Genomic DNA, 15,441 nt, shown 5'->3' on the forward strand with positions numbered 1-15,441 from the left:
AAAGCAAAACTCTGTTCCCAAGAGCTTGCAAAGAAAACGCGGTTCTAAAAATTACTCGTCTCATCTGTCTGACTCACATTTATCTAAAAATAAAAGGAAAACTAGGAGAAAAAAATAAACGAACAGAGGATAACGTGCAGCCTCATGTCTCTAAGTCAGATAACAAGATAATTTTTCTGTGTGCTCTATATTTCACTTTACTTTCCAAAATGACCTTTCCACCCCCATCCCTATCACTAGAATATAAATCCATTAATGAGGAATCTTTTCTTCCCCTGTCCTTTTTCATATCAATCTCAACAGGACCCGACTGTTCTTTGAGTTCATTCACTTTATAACCATTAAAAAGAAAATATAGTCTGCAGACGGCCTGTCTCCAATTGGTTAAGGACAGGATGAAGAAATAAATTCCTCAGTTTGTAGCTTTCATGTACCACTTATTTTCTATGCAAAACCTAGGGAATTTTCCAACCTTTTTTTTTTTATCTATGAAACTGGTGAATCATTTCAAAAATATCTCTTACATATGCTTTTTTAGCATAAAATAAAAAGCTCTTAAAATATTAGTGTTTATGGTTACTGGTTTTCAAAAAATATTTGCTTGACTGTGGGTCTCATAGGAATTAATGCCATTCCTTATTAGATGCTTTAAAATAATAATAATAAACTGTAATGTTGTTATAATTTTTTCCAGAAATTCACACATTTTAATATAAATTTCAAAGTTAAAGAAAACCTGGAGGAATCACTGAAAAAAATACTAGGAGATCTTAGGATAAGTTGACAGATATGTTAAAAGATATATGATGAGGTCTGTCCAGAGAAAGTCCAGCCATTGTTAATATAACAAGAATGGTTTGTAGGACATTGATGTAACGTGGCAGCCAAGGAGAGTGGACTGGAATGTGCATGGGGAACAATGACAACCTTACTGTACTAGTCAGTGGGAGCAGTTCACACCATTGAGAGAGCATATGTACTATGTGGCCATCACATTCAAAATAAGTGAGCCAGTAGAACAATGAACCTGCACCAAGTTTTCCATTAAGCTTGAACATTCCTCCACACAAGCTTTTTGGATAATTCAGAAGACGACAGGTACAAGCAGCTGGTGATTGACACCTCCATCACGACAATGCACCCAGTCATGCATCACGTCTTGTGCAGAGATTTTGGCCAAACATTAAATCGCCCAGATGACTCAAGCTCCTGTACAGCCCAGGTTTGGCGCCCTGTGACCTCTGACTTTTCCCAAAACTAAAATCACCTTTGAAAGGGAAGAGATTTCAGACAGGCAGTGAGGTTCAGGAAAATAAAATGGGGCAGTTGATGGCAATTGGGAGAATAAGGTGAGGTCCCAAAGTGCCTACTTTGGAGGGGACTGAAATATCATTGTCCTATGAACAATATGTCTTGCATCTTGTATCTTTTTCAATAAATGTCCTATTTTTCATGAAATGTGGTTGGATACTTTCTGGACAGACCTCGTCTATAGGGCGTTGCCAGTACATTTAATCATTTACTTATCAATTCAGCCAATGTTGAGTAAGAATACACTATAAGCCAAGTGCTGTGAAAGACTTATTCTGAGTTTAATTTCCTCAATTTCCTAATGACAATAGGATTTTATTAGTAAAATGTATAAAATGAATAACTCAAAGTTTAAAAGCTAATGTCCCTAAATTAATCCTCTAATAATTTTGTTAATATTAATATTCACTGAGTTTTGAGGCCTCTAAGGTAGTATCTGCACTTTCAGAGCAATACGGCCTTCTCCTGGAGGCTCAAGTAACTTTCAGCCGACACTGTATATGCCCAATGATACTTCTTTGGAAAGTGCAGGATTCCTCCACTATCCAAAAGTAGGGGTTTCTATGATTCTTTCCGTAAACATAAGTAACAACATAATCCATACCAAGAAGAGATAAACAATACTTTGAGACACAGACTCTGTGTCACATGGGCATTTTGGTTAATTAAATTTAAGAGAGCTGTTTCTTTGAATTAGGGTACATATGTAGATTTTAAAAGAATGGGAGAAACAGAATTTATGCAGGCACATAAAACTCTTTGTGCATTCTTAGAAGTAGCTTTTCCAAGAGAGCTTAGGGATTGTATCAGGGGGACTACATCCATGCATACAGTCTGGAATGATAACATGATTTTCTAGGAATGTCTTGCTTTCACACAGCCTACATACAGAACTGAGAGGGACAAAGAATGAGATCAAGGAACCAGTAAATGTCATAACTCCATCATCTCACACCTGGGTACATTTCTTTCAATAGAGGGAGGGAGAGATCTAGTGATAACAAAATCTTACCATGAAGATCTCAGCAGGGTTGCCTTGGGAATCGAGCACAGCTGTGGCATGGAGAAGCTTCTGAAACTAGCCTGAATCACCCTGTCTATTAGAAATGTATCACCTATTTTGCACCCAGGAATCATAAATGTAAGATAGCTCATTCTAGTCCTGAAAGGATGATCCTAATGAAATTCAAGAAAACAATCGAAAAGAAATGAAACATACTTTTACTACACCACTTAAAAGTTTTTATAATAAGCATGAATCATTAAAAAATAGTAAAAACATTCCTAAAGAGAAAAATAAAAAGAAGAGAGGGAGGAAGGAAGGAAGGGAATATGCTTTGCCCTTTTAGAATTTGTACTCATAGTGGTCTGTGGATTGCAAGACTAAGGAACACACCCCAGTGCCTTTAACCATATGAATCTTTAAAACACTTTGTGATTTCTGGACCCACACTCTTAATCTAAATCCTAGGACCATAGAGGGTAGTGCAGGGACCTCAGGTCAGCTTCCACCTTCCCTTAGTTCCTCAAGAATTCATTTTCAGTGCTGCACACAGAGCAATGGAAAGGAAAACAAACTCCCTTCGATTTCAGAGAAATAGCCAAGAGGGTTCTCAATGCTTTCTGCACTGGTGGGAAATAATCACTCTTGACTTCTTTCTCTCTCCCTCCAGAGGCTTATGGCTCTTTGTGTACACCTAAATAAGCTGGACTATTTCTCCCATATTTCTAGGTCAAGGGGAAAAGACTAGAGTTGTTCAGATATTTACTAAAGGCCTAACAAGCACAAAACATAGTATTTGGCACTTTCAAGATCCAAAGAAATAGAAGATGTGATTCCCACTGGAGCAAAAAAGAGATATATAAAGCAAAAAGTAGATGACAAATTAGCAAAATAAGAGGTTTCACAGGTTTATTGCTAAACACAAATGTACAGACCTTGAGAGCTCTAATGACAAAAGGGATGTATTTAATATACACTGCTTTTTTTAAAGAACTTATCAACATCTGTTAATTGCACACAGACACACACATATACACACAATCATGAGTCTGCTAGAATAAAAATTTTATACAAAGTTTAAATAATTATAGGGAGAGCAGAGAGTAAGAATAGATGGTATTTACTAAGCATATTTTTACTGCTCCAGGTACTATGCTAAGTGCTCTAAATGCATTTGCTCAATTAATTCTTGTAACAAATTAATGGGATAGGGTTCATTACCATTTTATATCTGAGGAAACAAGACTTAGAAAGGTTTGATTTGTCTAAGATGTCATAACTAACCCCATGTTTCTCAAGTCTTTGGTGATAGATTAAGAAATTGTGGTCAACATTGCACATATACAACACTAGTTTGTTCTTATGAAGCTTAATGTTTAAAAAATTTCAAAAGTGCCATAGAGTCAGCTTAACTATTAATATAAAAAGACAATTATTGACCTGGCCAGTGTGGATCTGTTGGAACATCAGCCCATAACCGAAAGTTGTGTGTTCAACTCCCTGTCAGGGCACATACCTAAATTGGAGATTCGGTCCCCAATCTGGGCACCTACAAGAGGCAACCAGTCAATGTTTTTCTACCTCCCTTCCTCTCTCACATTCTCTCTGTCTAAAAACCAATCAAAAGAATGTCCTCAGGTATGGAAAAAAATGTAGTATTACTAAAACTCAAGTATGTATTGGCAAACTGGCTAATGAATAGGATTAGCTGAGTATATCTTTTTGAAGGAAATGAACTTTGGAAGCAATTTGTAAAGAAAAACATATGGGAAGCTCATTCATATTTCATTATTAAACACTTATTGAACACTAATATTGTAATGCCCTCCCTTTGATGATAAAGATTGAAATATGAATAAGACATATAATTAGCTGTCTACAGGGAACCAACAATCCTGTGTGAGATGATGGGGTGGTGGGAAGGAGAAGAGGAAGGAAACAGACAACACTGGGGAGTAAGTCCTATTGTGGATATATGAACAAAGAGATGTAGAAGAACGGGATAGAACCACATAGTCCACCTGCAGGAGCTTGGTATGGCTTCACTGAGGTAGTCATAGCTGATTTAGACCTAAACAGATTGGCAAAATTTGCCTGAATAGTGAAGGATAGGGGACATTTATGACAGAGAAGAAAGTAGGTACAAATGCATGAACTTTTTGAGGCCAAGTTTTCCATATGAGAAAATTTAAGCACCTCTAATATGGAACAAAGACAGGAGCTATTTAAGGTAAGGTTTACCACAGCCTGCAGAAACATAGGGAAATGGGGAAAAGGTAAGACTAGTTAGAGCAAGAATAATTGTTAAAAAATTATGGCTGATCATAGGGAACTAGGAGAACAAAGTGCTCCTTTTCTAGCACAGGAAAAGGCAACATAATTCATTCAGTTGTTTGGTCCAGAAACTGAGGTATCCTGTGTGCCTCCTTCCACTTCCTCATTCCCAGCATCTCATCAGTCACCAAGTCCATTGTTCCTGCCTCCTAAACCTCTCTCCTGTCTGCTTACTTCCCTGCATCCTCTTGCCTGGGCCAGTGCAAGCTCCTAACTGTGCCCCACCAGTCCATTCACTTTCCTTTAACCATGAGGATTAAAAACACCAATTTAACCAAGTCACTTTTCTAGGGCCTCCTCAATACCCTTCAGGTAACATTCATACTGGTTCCTGTTCTTCACAAAGCCCTCTCCAGACTCTATTGTTCTCACCCTGCCTCCCAGCTCTACTGTCCCCTACTAAACACACTCAATGATTCACCAGTGTTGAATTGCTTTCCTCTCCTGAGATACACCATGCCCTCTCTTCCTCAGGCTTTTACCCCTGATGTTTTCTCTGTCTGATGCACTTTCTCCAGGTTTTGCTTGCCTTAATCCAACTCATTTTATTGTCCTCTCCTTATGTACCACATTTTCTGCGAAGCCTCCCTGACCTTAATCACAACTGGATTAAGCATCCTTCTTTGGTGACTACCTAACACATTGTTCTTCCTCTTCCCAGTACTTAGAGAAGTATAACTGCTTGCTTACTTTTCTGCATTCCCAAATAGACCTTGAGTTCCGAAGAGCAGGACACTTCCATCACATTCTTTTTATATCCTTTAGCAGCTGGAGTGTATTAGACCAGTAAATTAATAATTAAATTAATCATACTGACTGGACCAATAATAAAGGGAGATAAAAAGGCTAATACAAAACAAAACAATGGATAAGACAAATGAGGGTCAGGTACCAACTCCATGAGCAAACCACTAGAGTAGCTGAGGTTTAGTCAGCATTGATCAATCAAATTCCAAGCAAAATCAAGCTTGCAACTGGCCGGGTGTTTTGTCTACCTGAATATGGCTGAGTAGTTTCAGGGAAGCCAAGAAACTGAGTGTCATTTAAACTGGGGAAGATTCTCTTTATAGCTGGGGTCCAGAATGTGAGTCCTGCATAGAAAAAAGCTTGTATGAAGGTTGGGGAAAAGAGAATCAAGAAAGATACGAGAAAATGATTTGATCTAGAGAAATATAAGAAATTAGTTTCTAGTTCTCTATTGAAAGAAAACACCTAAAATAGGGAACATCTTATTATAATAGATGACAGCTTATCATTTACTCCATAAAATAATACATACTATAAGATGGGAGAACCTAAAAAAATGGAATTATTTTCTGGGAGGTGGGCCTCTTGTAGTACAGGCTTCCTCTGCAAGGTTAGTGTTCTAGAAGCCCATCTGTATCAGTGTACCAGCTGGCATTGTTATGAGAGGCTGTTTTCAGTTTCAGTGAATTTTTTAAAGACTCTTTTCAAAGGATTTCCCTGTTTTGTGATGGGTGATTTATGAGCGCACCTGCCCACACTGCACTGAGTATTCAGCAGTTTGGACCACAAATGGCATAACCCCTGTACCCCACCCTCCATATTCACCTGATCTTGCCTGAGCAACTTTTTTTTTGGTTTCCCTGGATGAAAAAAGTCTTCACAGAGAAATGATTTGCCAGTGCGGAATAGGTGAAACAAAAATAGAAGCACTAACAGGTATCAAAAATGACAAGTTCAAAAACTGTTTTGAGCACTAGAAAAATCATCTTGATAGGTGTATTTCATCAAATGGACAGTACCTTGAAAGTGACTGAAGTTTAAACATTTAAGAATGAACATGCAATTTTTTATAAAGTCTGTTTTTGGGGGGTCCCCCTTATATACTTCAAAGGAATGTAAGAACCTATTTTTAGTATCTCCTAAAATGAAATAGTCTCTTTTTTCCTATCCTTTACTTTGTACCTGAATGTTATTTAATTTTTTCACTGTGTTAAGTTTTTCTGTTGTCTATCAGAGTCCCTATCTTGTTTTGAATAAAGTGGACAGGAAAACTAAACGAGCCATAGCCACCTTCCCTTCCTACAGAAAGTGTAAAGCTCCAGATTTGGCTCACTGAAAATTCAAATAAATATGTGGACATTTGGAAAGGTCAGAGAAAAGGGCCGGAAATGACACTAGGTAAAGGTATGTAATGGTACCTGGTGAAAGCATCAATAATGCATGTTGCACCGTCCGTTTCAGATCTGTTTCTCTCCCATGGAGTTCATGATTGGTCTTTTTGTAGCAGCATCTATACAGAGGTAGGAAAAGCTGGTCATCATCGAGCTTTCAATTGTGTATAAAGTCTGATAACACTTTCTGTTTTTCAAGAATAATTTAAACGTTTCTGAACTTTTTGGGGTAAAAGCACACTTAATCATCATGCAGCAAAACTGGAAGCTGGCCAAATGCAGGACAATCAAAGGACTTTCTCTCAAAAAAGCCCTGAGCCGGATACCTCAGCTTTGGATAAGTACTAGTGGGAGAAAGGCAAGGACCCCAGTTCTGGAAATCTTCAAAAACTTCTGAGTTAAAGCAGATCCTTCTTTCCTTCGGAGTAAAACTTAAAGCTGGAGCAAAAAAAGGAGTGACTAGTCCATGAATAATAATTTTTATTTAATAAATAGAAAATAGAGAATAGTTTACTGTTAGGAGTCATAAAGATAATTCTTAAGCAAGAATTTCTTCCTTAATTGACTTGTCTGAATGTTGGCCCTCTCTACCCCCCAAAATAAACCAAACTATTACTGGCTGTGGCAGTTTTATACTAGAATGCAAGGTTATATATAATCAGGGAAAACCTAAGATAAGCACATCCTTCCTAATTGCCTCTAAGTTATGTTTCTTGTAACTCCTCATGTTAGAGGCCCAAACTATACTTTCAGGGTATTTATCACATTTTATGCCTCTAGCTCTACAGTGTTAGACCTCAGGGGGCCCATTCTAGGGAAAGTGATAGAGACGCAATATAAGTGAATCCCTCCTTCCTTAACAAAGCCCACTGGCTGCCAGGATTCTGAGGTCATCAGCATGGTGGTTTTGTTCCTTCATTGATAATCAATCACTCAGGGCATTTTATAGACAATAGTGAAAATAAAAAGAAATAGAAGACTTGGAAAAGTCACTGATTCTAATTCTGCTTTGTCCTTGACTGTAGTTAATCATTTACCCTTCTTTGTCTCACTTGCTCACTTTACAACTAGGAGTTGAATCTAGAATGTTCTCAGAACCCATCTCTAAAATCTCAGGAGTTCTTGATCTATTTTTGAGATATCCTATAAAAAAATATAGTTTGCCCTCTACAACAAGTGTTAATGGTTTGCCTTCAAGTTTCATGTTTACTTTATATTTTTTTTTAATTTCTACCAATGTTTTAATGCTTTCATAGTCTATTTTTAAATATTGACCCATTTGGAAATCAGTAATTTTACAATTTAATACATATCTAACCAAAAACTCTAAAGTTTTAAAGAGCTTTGAAACATTTTTACATTTTTAATTTCCAGTAATACATCAGAATAAATACAGGGTAGGAAAAAGTAGGTTTACAGTTGTGGGTACACGAAACTCATAGTTTATTTTTGTATTATTATTATTGATTAATTATTGTATTATTTTTTGTACAAACAACTGTAAACTTATTTTTGCCCAACCCTGTATCCCTACTTACAAGACTTTGAAGGGTTTCATTGAGCTGTGAACAATCTGGTAAGGCAGTCTAAAAAGGTAAAAATCAAAATAATAGACTTTTCTTTTTTAACGTGTTGCGAAATAATGTTAGCTTGGAAAATTACAAATCATTGAGTATCTTGTATTTGTTTTCATCTCATTCTCATTTGGTACATTATCAGATGTCACATTCCACAAATTATTATCTGCAGAGAGCAATCCTTTTCTAACCCATATGCACATATATTCCCATGAATATCAACATTAAAGTGTTCCTTCCTGCCTTGAGCTTAATCTGAGTATAACATTTCCTTTTGGGAAAAAAATAAAACCATTTATCCTCCTTTCTGCTTCTATTCCTATTTCCTATCCCATGTGGGTACTAGAGTAGAAAAAGCTCAACACAGGAGATAATCTTTGAACCATGTTTTGAAAAGAAGTATTCCTCAGAGAAAGAAAGATGAAAACTACTCCAGGTATTGTGAATATACAGTCTGCACATAAGCAGTGTGAAAGAGAATGCCATGTTCTATTTTAAAGTTGTGGCTAGCTGTCCTATTAAGCTAGGAAGACAAAGCAGGATATAAAACTGGAAAGCTAGGTTGGTTTGGTGGATTTAATCATGCAGAAAACAGAGAACTGATTGCAAACTTTGAGAAAAGAAAATAGAATCATCCCACCTGTATAGTAGAAAAATCAGTCTGGCTTCAGTATGGAGAATGGGTTGATGGGCCCAGAGCCTAAAGGAAGTGAAATCAAGTAGGAGACCCCTGAGATAAGATTAGAGAAGGTGATGTCCTAACTACAACAATGTCAGTTATTGGGTTATAAAGTTTGAATCAAGAAATATTTAAAGTAATAACTACCATATGTGGACACTAACTAAACCTTGGGATAAAGGTTGGCCCTGAGACTTCCACTTTGGCAGTCAAATGAATGGACACCCCAGTAGCTAAACCAAGGATAACAGAAAGAGTAATTGTGTTGGAAAAGCAGAAGGTGAAGAGATGTAGAAAGCTGGAGATTATGGACATGACTTTCTGCAGGGAAAATCCAGAAGAATACCAAACACTCCCAAGAGAGCAGGACAAAGGGAAGGAACCAATAGAGAAAGCCTGTGAAGAAAAGATAAAATCAAAATGAATAATGCATGGAGAGCCAAAAGAATAGAGTTTCAAGGAGAAATTAAATGTTTATGCCAACATCATAAAGAAGCCAAATAAGAGAGCTAGGAGGAATGTGGCTGAATCTTCTAACCCCAGGAGTGAGAAAGAGGGGAATGTACAGTCTCCCCTCCTGATAGGTTTGAGGAAAGAAGAGTCAGCAAATTAATGTTTCCTTTAAGTTGAGAAGGCAAAGGGAGCACACTATAGAAAGCTCAACAACATGGGGAGGAATTAGGAGATTCAGTATTTCAATGAAGATAAATGGGAGGAAAGCCAGCAGGCAGAGGAGGGGCAAGTCACCAGACCACCAGGAAAGGACAAGACTGACCTGGACAGAGATAAGAGTATGGGAGGATTAACGATGAGGGGACTCTCATTTCTTTTTATCTTTATCTTGAGTGAAATAATTTTCAGCACTTCAAATTCCTTTCTGATACCACATTAACTTAATAATTTAATACTCTGGATGTTCTGCAATTCTACCCTGTATGCAAAGGCACTATGCCAATCTAAGCAACAGTGATGCCAACCACCCTAATGAGAAAGCACAGTAAAGTTGCTGCAAAATTACAAAAGCTTTTTCCATTCAGGTTGAAAGACACTACTTTCCCATTTAGCCTCTCAAGTGTCACCTCTGGGTTTAATGACAATCTTGATATGTTACACAGATAGCTGTTTATGGAGGACTCCAGTCATTTTTCCCAACAAGAAAAACTCAAATCTGCATTCTTCTAATGTAGCTGGTTATCTTTGTGAAACACACATAGGGCTGTTACTTACTAAGCAAGCCAAGCCATTATCCCACCAGAGCCGCCTGAAACCCCATCATCACCACATAAGAAACCTGGCAGAGCCTAGGTGTACCCCTTGCGGTTATTCAATAAACTAAGAAAAAAATATTGGGTAAACTACATGTCTAAACTGAAAGATCAAGTTCTGAAAATTGTTTTTGTCACTAGATATGCATTGCTGAGAGCCCTGTTTTCTTTTGCCAAGATGTCAAGTCTAATATTTTGCAGCCAGCTTTTTCAGCAGTCCCATAGTTAGCAGCAAAGATGGCCTGCTATACGGACCACATTTGGCACAGCTGCAAAATATTTTAATCAACCTGGCAAGAAAGACATTGTTCAAGGGAGCAGTTTATTCTACTGTCAAATTAATAAATAAACAGGCTGTCAAGGTAATTTGTTTGTTATGTTTATTCTAGTGTGGTAAGCTTAATACATAGTCCCAAATCTCCTTGACATTTCTTGTACCAAAAGATGGAGTCTGTGTCTCATCCCCCTGTAACCAGGAGGAACTATGGTTTCTCCAGCCAGCAGAGTAAGGTACAGTGATGTCACATCCATAACTAAGTCAGAAGAGGCCATAGAGCTTCCGTGTGGTCCCCTTGGGACACACTCTCTGGAAGAAACCAGGCACTGTAAAATAAGTCTGACTATCCTACAACCACCATGCTGGGAAGGCCAGACACAGACATGCAGTCAAGAGCCCCAGATGCCCTGCTAGTGAACAGATGACATCGGTCGCCTGCTATGTGAATGAGCCATCTTGGACCCACAGCCCAACTGAGCTCTCAGACAACTGGGGCCCCAGCTGCTTTCTAGCAGCAACTGCGTGACAGACCCCAAATAAGATTGACCCCCTCCAAACCCATTCTGAATTACTGGCCCAGAAAAATTTAAAAATTGTTTGCAGTGAAATTACACTAATAAGATATTAATAGTCACTATTGCTCAGCCAGCGTTCAGTGATGAACATTACGACAACTTGATTTTCAGCTTTGCAATAAGAGGTCTTGCTATTAAAGCATAGCATCCATCAAAATAATAGCACTTTGTATGTCCTTAAAACATGTTGAAATCACCTATTACAGGCCTTTACTAATTATTATTTAAAAGTACTGGTTTATTCATTCTCTTAGAATGTATTTTTTGATAGAAAATTTTAGGTCAATTTTTTCTATTGAAGTGTTTTTAACCTTTATTATGGGTTTTCCTTCCTTTTTATTATGGAGTTTGGAGAGTGTGTATAGTAGTTCATGTCAAAATTTGGGTGTCTAAACTCAAAATTCAAAAAAAAGGTCAAAATTTAAATTTCAGGCTTAAAAATTGATGGAATGTGGAAAATATTTATCTCTGTAGAATTTATTTTTAAGCCTATTTTTCAGTGGCACCAAGTTGTATTCAAGCCAATTTGGACTAAACTAAAACCTGAAAGAGAGTGGGAAAAATCAGTCATTTGAAATCATTTCAGACTTGGACTTGTGAACTAGCATGACTCAAATACAATGAGAAAAACATTCGAAGGTCTAGGGCTTACAAGACTGAATTTTCAATCTTGGCAAGTTTCAATAGTTTATTCCTATTGAATAGTTTATTCAATAGTTTATACAATGTGCTTGTGTTTAATAATAAGATTTCTAGACCTACACCTGATATGAAACTACTTTTTTAGCTATTAAATTGGTCCATAGACATGTTACATTTTTCACTCTTTTAAAACTAAAATAGATTTGTATATTTAACCCACTTTCTTCATAATTCACCTTCTACTAATATGGAGTGAAATGGAGCCAGATAAAGAACATTATTCAAGTGAAGTGTCAGAAAACAGTATCTATATTAGCTCTGACTGGTGTTTGCAATAATATCAACCACATATTTATACAGTTAAGTGTTTAAACAATATCGTTTAAACTGAGTAATAAGAAGCACTATTTAGATTTCTGACACTGCTCCTCTACCTCAAATGCAAGGCCAGAGTGTAACATAACATTTATTTTTATTATACTTTTTACCTGTACTATAGTGTCCTAAAGCCTGTGTCCAGGATAATGAACAACTGACTATGTTAGAGATAAAAATACAAGTTTAATCCCAAGAAGAAAAAATTACTAAAGTAATGCCTGATAGAAACATTTACATAAATAGATCACAAATTTTTTATGAATCACCCAGGCAACAATTGATTTAGACTCATATGTTTTATTACTAAAAAGGAATTAAATGCAATTTGTTTGTGGTTGCTGAATGTCAGCATTTGTAATGTATCATTTGTGCTATGTGTGCTGTGGGAAATGGTAAAACATCATGTCAAAGATATGATTCTTTCCTCCAAAAAACTCTACATGTGTTTGGGAAAGGAGAGCATATATTCATGATAAATTGAATAACTTAATTTGCGCATACTCATTCACAGGGGATCTAAGGGAAATTTAACGATTAATAAAAATTAAAATTATATTTATATCTCATATTCCTCAGTGGATTTCCATAAGGGGAAGAAGGAAGAAAAGAGAGAAGGAAGAAAAAAAGTAGGAGGAAAAAAAGAGGAGGATGGGAACACCAGAAAAAAGCCAAAGAGAATGGAAAGAGATAATGTTGAAGAATTATAGATAAAATTAAAGGCCTCTTGAACACAAATCACCATCTCACCTCCCAATCTCCTCTCCCAGAAAATGTCCAGGACCAAGACTTTTACCACATTCTGGAAAGAATTTCATGCTTGTGATTTATTTTATCATACTGATAAAATACCTACTATCATTTGGCTAATTGCTTTGTTACTTAACATTATGCTTTGAGTTCCAGTCATATTGATGTACATAGATCAATGTCATTTATTTTAAGTGCTAAATAAATTGTCTGACTTCATCACATTTTAATTATTAATATTCCTATGTGATGTTTCCTATCCTTCCTTATTACAACCAAGGCTGCAACATACATTTTTCTGCATATTGTCTTGCAAACAGATATAAATCTTTTTCTAGGATATAAACTTACAAGTAAAATAGCTAGTTCATATAGTATAATATTTTCAATTTTACCATAAACCAACAAATTGTTCTTCAAAATGGCTTCATAAACACATACTACCACCACAGTGCGTGACAATACTGTTTTCTCTATATCTTCACCCACCTTTGATATTGTAAAAATTCTAGAATTATTGTCAATGTGGTGACTGGAAAATGATAATTCACTGTTGTTTATTTTTTCGAATTTGCACCTTCTGAATACATATGAGGTTGATGTTTCATATGTTAGCTATTCAAAAACTCTATTCTGTGATTTTTTGGTACATATTAGTGTTTCTGTTTTTCTACTTCAACATTTTTCCCTTAGTCTTTATAATAGTCTGGATAATAATCCTTTGTCTACTATACATATTACAAATATTTTCTCCATGGTGACTGCCTATCTTTTGGCATAAAGTGATTTTTAATTTCGCTGTAATCAAATGATGGATGAGCAAATTATAGATTTGCTGATATTAAATTCTTCTTGCATTCCAATGACAACTCCCACTTTATTATAATGTATTGTTTTAAAAACTTTCATGGATTTGGTTACTGAGTATTTTAATCAGCAGGTTTATTTCTATGTTCATAAGTTTATAGGCCCATAATTTACATTTTATTGCACTATCCTACTAATTCAATTTTGAAGTTAGATTATATTAATTTCATTCCTAAAGGCAAACAGCTATTTGTTTCTGCTTTCTGGAGCAACTTGAGAAGTTTAGTAAATCTCACCTAGAAACTTTCTGGGCCTAGAGCTTATGATTGGGATGTGCAAAATAGTTTTCCACTACACCATCTCCTCAATGGTTATTAATGTAGTCAAGTTTTCAAAAATGTTTTCCAGTCTCAATATTGACATTTTATATTTCTACAACTTTTCAAATTTTATAAATTCTCAATTATATTTTTGTTTACTTTATCTATAGATATTTGTTCTGTATTTAATACCTTATTCCATTTTTCCCCACTCTTCACTATTTTAGTAATCTCTTGGTTATACTTGATATATTACTATATTGTTGATAGTTTTGTTCTCTATTTATTTGATATTAACATGTATCTTTACTGTATTTTTCTTTTTTGTTTACCTTTTAAAGGCACTATTTTGGAAAGCATAAAGAATGATATGAATATATTTATATCACTACCCAGCTTTAAAAAGTAAGCTTCACTAACAGAGTTCAGATCCTGGGTCACTCCTCCTCAAGGGTACCCCCTATGCACCCAACACCACAGCTAAATACCATTCTGAACTTCACGTGCATTATTCCCTTTCATTGTTTTACACTGTTATTTTATACACAGGTATCCCTAAGCAATATATACTACTGTTTTGCCTATTTGTAAAATTGGTATAAGAGGTTACAAATACAAAACAAGCAGACAGATGATAGGTAGATAGGTAGATAGATGATGATGATGATGATGATGATGAAGATAGATAGATAGATATAAATAGATTGATAGATAGATAGATAGATAGATAGATAGATAGATGATAGATAGATGATAGATGGATAGATGTTTGTTTGTTTTGCTAAAACCTTTTGTCTATGGGATTAATCTATGTTTCCTGACATCACCTACCAAATACACTTCACTGGAATCTTTGTCTCAGTGTCTGCTGCTAGGGGAACTCAAACTAAGACACCTTCTATGAACAGTGTATTCAAAAGTTTTTGAATAAATGATATGCTGATGATATATTTTGAAAGGTAGTCTTCATTCACCTCTTAATATGAGGAGTTAAATTAAGAGATTCTTTAATGTTCAATAATCTTTTATTTCTGCAAAAACCCAGTTTAGACTTGATCAAATTCTTATTTATTTTATTTAGTAATTTACATCTACAATCATAAGTAAAATTAGCCCATAATTTTCATATCTAATATTTTCCTTTTCTGAATTAGGTTACGAGCCTAAACTAGTTCCATAAAAAAGCAGTTGGAGAGTGTTCCTCTTTTTGATCCTCCAGAAAAACTAGAATAAAAATGAAATAATGTTTCTTTACTCTGAATTAGATTATTTCTACAAGCATCTGGAACTGGCTTTTTAATGAGTAAATTTCTAACCTTGATTAATTTATTCAATGGCTAGGAAAATAATTGAGGCATTTTATTTATTCTTGAATAAGTTGGAGTTTT

This window comes from Pteronotus mesoamericanus, unplaced genomic scaffold (assembly GCF_021234165.1).
Source record: "Pteronotus mesoamericanus isolate MK-2021 breed Mesoamerican mustached bat unplaced genomic scaffold, CSHL_Meso_final contig_20, whole genome shotgun sequence".
NCBI classification, from domain to species: Eukaryota; Metazoa; Chordata; class Mammalia; order Chiroptera; family Mormoopidae; genus Pteronotus; species Pteronotus mesoamericanus.